The sequence below is a fragment of the Mauremys reevesii genome, linkage group 1, assembly GCF_016161935.1.
Source record: "Mauremys reevesii isolate NIE-2019 linkage group 1, ASM1616193v1, whole genome shotgun sequence".
In the NCBI taxonomy this organism is placed as follows: Eukaryota; Metazoa; Chordata; order Testudines; family Geoemydidae; genus Mauremys; species Mauremys reevesii.
Genome location: NC_052623.1, coordinates 234,833,058 through 234,838,782, shown reverse-complemented (window position 1 = coordinate 234,838,782; position 5,725 = coordinate 234,833,058). Strand labels below are relative to the sequence as shown.

At 43.8% G+C, this 5,725-nt stretch overlaps 1 long non-coding RNA gene across 1 annotated transcript; it reads left to right on the top strand.

Moving 5' to 3' along the window:
* Nucleotides 1-308: 308 nt before the first annotated feature.
* Nucleotides 309-5,462, top strand: LOC120402335. The gene is made up of 3 exons (XR_005597149.1): nucleotides 309-395; nucleotides 1,463-1,648; nucleotides 5,337-5,462. It is a non-coding gene; the product is annotated as an uncharacterized LOC120402335 (long non-coding RNA).
* Nucleotides 5,463-5,725: the final 263 nt, after the last annotated feature.

Genomic DNA, 5,725 nt, shown 5'->3' with positions numbered 1-5,725 from the left:
GATTCTCCCCGGCTTTTACAGGGTCTCTCCCAGGCTTCTCTACCTGGGGTATTTTCTCCTACCCTCTCCTAGTTCTTTAGCTTTTCCACTCCTGACTCAGGCTTCTGCAGGAACTTTCTTGCTCCCTGCAGAATCTACAGACACAGCTATAGTCACTGGTGTTCCCCCAGCTCACATACATACACTCAAACACACACGCAAGCTGCCTTTTATATTTGAATCACCTGATTCCTCTCAGATGAGCCTCAGTCAGGGCTATCTTAGGCCCAGGCTCTCCAGCCCAAAGGCAAGTCATCTTGTTACAGTGTCTCAGGCCTGTCTTCCCCCAGCTCTGTCCATTGTAGAAGTTAACCATGGAATCATAGCAATGAGGACACAGATAAGGGACATGTGAGGTACAGTTTAATGTTAATGTATGTTCAGCACTTTCAGTGGAGTTGCAATATGACAGTTGTAATTTGAATCTAGCTGTTAACAGATGTATCTGGAGGAAAGCTGCAGGAGTTTATTTGGCTTAGGCTTTGGTTCCCTGGTATTGCATCACAAACAAATATGATGTTCCCAGGTAATACTATTCCTAGATGATGTGTGTACTTAAAAATGGAGAGGTGGTTTCAGTGCATAACTGGCACATTTGATGGCAATTGAACCAATGAGCCTAACCTGGAATAAACACCTCTACAGCTGAAAGAGTAGTTTAGTCTCCATGTCCATTCAATCCTTGGATTCTCTAGTGCAAGTGGTTACTCCAAGTTAGGTGTGAAGCATATTAGCAGTGAAAAATTCCCTGCCTCACCTATGCCATTAGTCCTCAATTCACTCAAAAAGTGAAAAAGGTATAGAATTAATGTAATGCTTATATGCATTGAGATCTGTGGGTGGAAAGTGCTATATAAATGCAAAGTATCAGAATTAGCTTATTCCTGTGTCAGTATACCATATACTCTAGCCAATTTGATACAATTGGCAGCTAATACATTTAAGTTATCAATTTTAATAGGACTTGTTACTTAATAGTGGAAAGGACAAATTTTGAAAAGAAAACTATTATGTTTTGTGCAATAGTGACTGATTTAATCTCTCTGCCTTTGTACACTTCTTTAACAAATGATAAACTTATAGTCTACTGGTATTCAGTTTACAGAAGCAAAAAAAAACAACATAAGCTAATGGCCTTAATCCTTTTGCAGCTGCCATTGGGGGGGCTAAGAAATTACACACTAATGGAGGGGGAAAAGCACCAGAGAAATGTATGTTATAGGTAACATGAAACAAGGTGTGGAATGGTAACTTCATTCACATGTAGTTTACATTGGGTAAGAGAGCAGAAAACATTGAATTGTTTTCCACAAAACAATCAATCTATTGTTTCCAGATATCAGATCTATAAACCAATATAACGCTAAGATATTTTTAGAAGGAAGCATCAGCAATTAATACTCTGCATTTCATCTGTGTAAAGCCAGAAGAAATCCTGCAATAGAAGACTATCTCTGGAGTAGTAGCATGTGCTATCAACTGAAGGATTGGGCCCTTGAAACATAAATAGGAATTCAGCCCTTGAGGTTTGGTTCAAGCCTCCCTCAAGAACACCACTACAGTCAATGAAACTTGTCCCAGTGTGGGCTACTTCTGGCATGGTTTCAAGGTACTTGTATTCTGTGGCTACTTTCAAGTTTTGATAGGTCAGCTGCTGGTCTGTTTTAAAGTTGCTGTTTAAACTATTGTTGGAGCTGATCCTCAGATTAAACGGATTTGTAGAACAGGTAATTCTGTCTGAGGGGAACAAATGCTTTATTTTTCTACCTTTGGGTTGTTCAGCTTGCCTTTTAAAAGTTATCATATGAGGTTTCCTGTACATACTCATTCCAAAACCTTGGAGTCAGTTTCCCTTGGAAATAGGGCTTGCCTTTCCCTCCTAGCTGATTTTGAACCATGTGCAGTTTTTATAGAAACGTCTAAGCTACATTTGGTCAGCTAACCAATATTGTTCTTGCAGAGTGAGTGAGAGAGGGACCCAAATTTGATTTATATCTCGCAGTCCCAGTCAATGTGAAAGAGATTTCATACCTACCTGCACACATTCCCACATCCTCATTTGCTCTTCTGCCTCAATTTATGTTCATTAATTTGTGTTCATTATGAGCAGAGTTCCAACTGCTTCATGTGTCTGTGGATGATGCCTTTCTCTCAAATTACCAGTGTTGTCTTGATGCTGATTGATCTCTCTGAACTATAAGTGTGAGAATTCCAGAGTTGCTCCCAGGGGTGAACGTAACTTAAAGGACTTACTGGTACGCCAGAGTTCTGAGCTGGGAACCCCAGGGCCTTTAAATCACCCCGGAGCTCCCAGCTGCAGAGGCAGCTGGGAACTCCGGGGCTCAGAAGCGAATTAAAGGGCCCAGGGCTCCGGCTGCTGCTGTGCTCCGGCCCTTTAAATCACTGCGGGAGCCCTGCTGCCGCTACCCCAGGGCGGCAGGGCTCGGGTGGGGATTTAAAGGGTCCAGGGCTCTTGCCACTGCGGGGAGCCCCGGGCCCTTTAAATCCCTGCCTGAGCCCTGCCGCCGCTACCCTGGGGCAGTGGCGGCAGGGCTCCAGCAGTGATTTAAAGGTCTAGGGGCTCTGGCCGCTGCAGGGAGCACTGGGCCCTTTAAAGCGCCGCTGGAGCTCCGGCAGCGGGGCTCAGGCAGCACTTTAAAGGGCTCTGGGCTCCCTGCAGCGGCTGGAGCTCTGGGGCCTTTAAATCCCCACACAAGCCCAGCTGCCAGACCTCGAGCAGTGATTTAAAGGGCCTCGGACTCCCTGCAGCAGCTGGAGCTCTGGGCCTTTTAAATCACCACCAGAGATGCCGGTCCAGTCCAGCACGGCATACCGGCCCGTACCGGCTTACTTTCACCTCTGGTTGCTCCCACAATCACTTCTAATTTCTGAGAGACTTTGTTTCCTGATGCCTGTGGTGAACACAGAAGGTGTGAGGCTATGTGGAAATTGCTATTAGTAGACAAGCAAGACATAAATGTATACCCACAAAGTCACCAGATGAAATATTTTTTTTATTCCTGCCAAGGCATGCTTCTTTTTGCTTTCTCTTTATCTCCCCCCTGACCCCCACACCATCGCTCCCTTTTTCCTTTTATTCTCCCCTCTTTCTTCCACCTTTCATTTTCTCCTCTTTCCCTACCACCCGCTTACTCTGACCTCTTTACGTAATTCTTTTTTGTAATTAAATAATTAGAGCTAAATACACACAGCAAATCCAGAAGGTAGATCTTGGGTAACTGCAGAAATAAAAGCTATCTTGGCTGCCAGTGTGGAAAGACAGAGCTGCTGAATGTTTCCATACACCAAACTGTGTTCCACACCTAATCTGCACCACCTCCATGTTAGTGCAAGATGGTCTCTAAAAAGGTTTTTTTTTTTAAAGTTCAGTGCACCGCATTTAGACTTACGGCTTAAAATGGAATCCATTTTTGGTAGCTATTTTGCCAATGTGAAGCATAAGTTTCTTCTGATGTGGAGCTTCAAAGGAGGTAAGAGTATAAATCAGAGATGCAAAAAACCCTTATGTGTAAGCCACACCATCTCAGAGTTGGCCCCTGTACAAGCAATTGATGTGTTATGTGTTATCGATAGCTTTAATTAATACAGCTGGGTGTTTTGGCTCCAGCAGTAGAGGTTCATGCTTTAGAGGTTCCACGTGAAGCCGAACAAATAATGAATTTCTCAGGGCCAAACTGGAAAAATAAAAAGTTTGATTCAAACTGAATTTTTTTGTTGTTGTCACTAAGATGACAAACCAAAAACAAACAAACAAAAACCTTTCTTTTGAGTCTAACTGAACATTTTGTTCAACCCTAAATAAATGTTCTGTTTTTGTTTCATTTGGGGTGTTTTTCACCCTTTTTCCCCCTCACACAAATTAGCTAAATTTTGAAATGAAGTATTGTTTTGAAATGAAAAGTCAAAATATTTTGACATTTCAATTCTTTCCAGGCAAAACTATTTGCCAAGTCAACCTGAATTCACAAAGAGTTTCAATATGTCCTGTCCCCGCCCCCCCCCCCCCCAACAATGCATTATTATTTGCTGAAAAAAATTGCCCAGCTCTAGTCTGGAGTTATTCTAATAAAATGGACTCTCACAACTGATTTAAATTAAAATATCCATGGGGGAAAATTAGTCACATAACATTTCTGATACCAACCAGCAATAAGGGCTCGGGGCTCCCTGCAGTGATTTAATATTGTCTTAAAGATTATCACAAAGTAGGCTCTTCCCATGTTGGTACCTACTCCATTCTGTTGTTGTCTGCTTTACAGTACTTGAGACCTATTTGCTGGGCAGCATGTGAACCCCCCGTTCAGGACAGCTAGCCGGCCTGGCCCCTTCTGCCCAAGACCCCATGGCTGGAGCCCCAAGGCCCTCTCCCCTCTGTGGCTGGAGGAGCCCCAGCCTGCCCCCAAGACGCTGGCCGGCCGGCCTGCCTGCCTGCCTCCGAACCACCCCTGGCCACCCCAGCCCCTGGCCACCAGCCAGAATGCTGGGCTGCCAGCTGGCCCAAGCTCCAGGCCGCTGGCTGGAGCTGAGCCCCTGCCAGCTTCAGGGGAGATGGAAAGTGAGGGCGGGACCTCCCCTGGCCTATGATACCTGCTGCCCATGCCTATTTGCCTTCTCTGTGAACTAGAGTCACTGAAAGTCTCCTTGTATTTGTGGTGGAGAGCGGTAGAGCAATTAAAAGGGAAGCTTTTTCCATATTCCATTGGTCAGACTTCATGCAGGCAACTAGAATGCACGTTTCTCCCAACCTGCCCCATCAGTGACCTCAGACTTATCGGACCACCCTTGTCTTGGATGAGAAGTAAGTTAAATTATAGGCTGCTGAATTGTTCTGATACTGCCAACATTTTGGGCAGTAGTTGTAATAATGATAAAAAAGCCCCAGTGTAATGGATACCAACCTAACTCCGTAACTACAGGTTAGGTTTTGAAAATTACAAATATGTGTTTAAGTCAGGCTAACCAAAAAGTACTAGATGGTGCTTCAGCTGTGGCCCGCTGTATAGTATTTAGAAATTAGAAAGGAATGTATTTTTCTTCCAAAGTGGAAAAATTGTAGTAGGTTGGTACATACTGAGCATATGCTAGTTTGTCCTGCTCTACAGTATTTATCGTGTAATTAGTTACATGCAGATAATCAGTGGTTGATAAAATACTTCTTAAGCAGCTTGGCTTCTTCCTCCAACACTCAGAAAGACTTACCCATGAATAAGAACTCATTGTGAAGATGTATGTGCATTAACTAGTTAATCTTTTATGCTCTATCTCTCCTGCATTAGAGGCCTGATCCTAAGCCCACTGAAGTCAATGGAAAGACTGGTCCTATGTCTTACTACACCTGTTGGACCAAACTTCATTTTCTCAAGTGGTAAATATGGAACCTCATTTTGCCTCTAATTATATACATGGGCTCCTTCACTTGCTGCTTTATGATCACAGGGTTTCTTCCAGCTCATCCACTTTCAGTAGCTCTCTGATTTTTGTTTTCCTCTCCTCTTGGCTTGCTTCCCCTTGCACCTGACCTCTGATTCCTCTCTTCCCCATTGAACATTTTCAGATGTGGCTCATGTGGTACATGGAAATAGTATTCCATGCTGTAATCTCTGTATCTGCCAGGCTAAAGTAGAACCTTTTGTCCCCTATAAACTGAAGTGCTTACACAATTTCT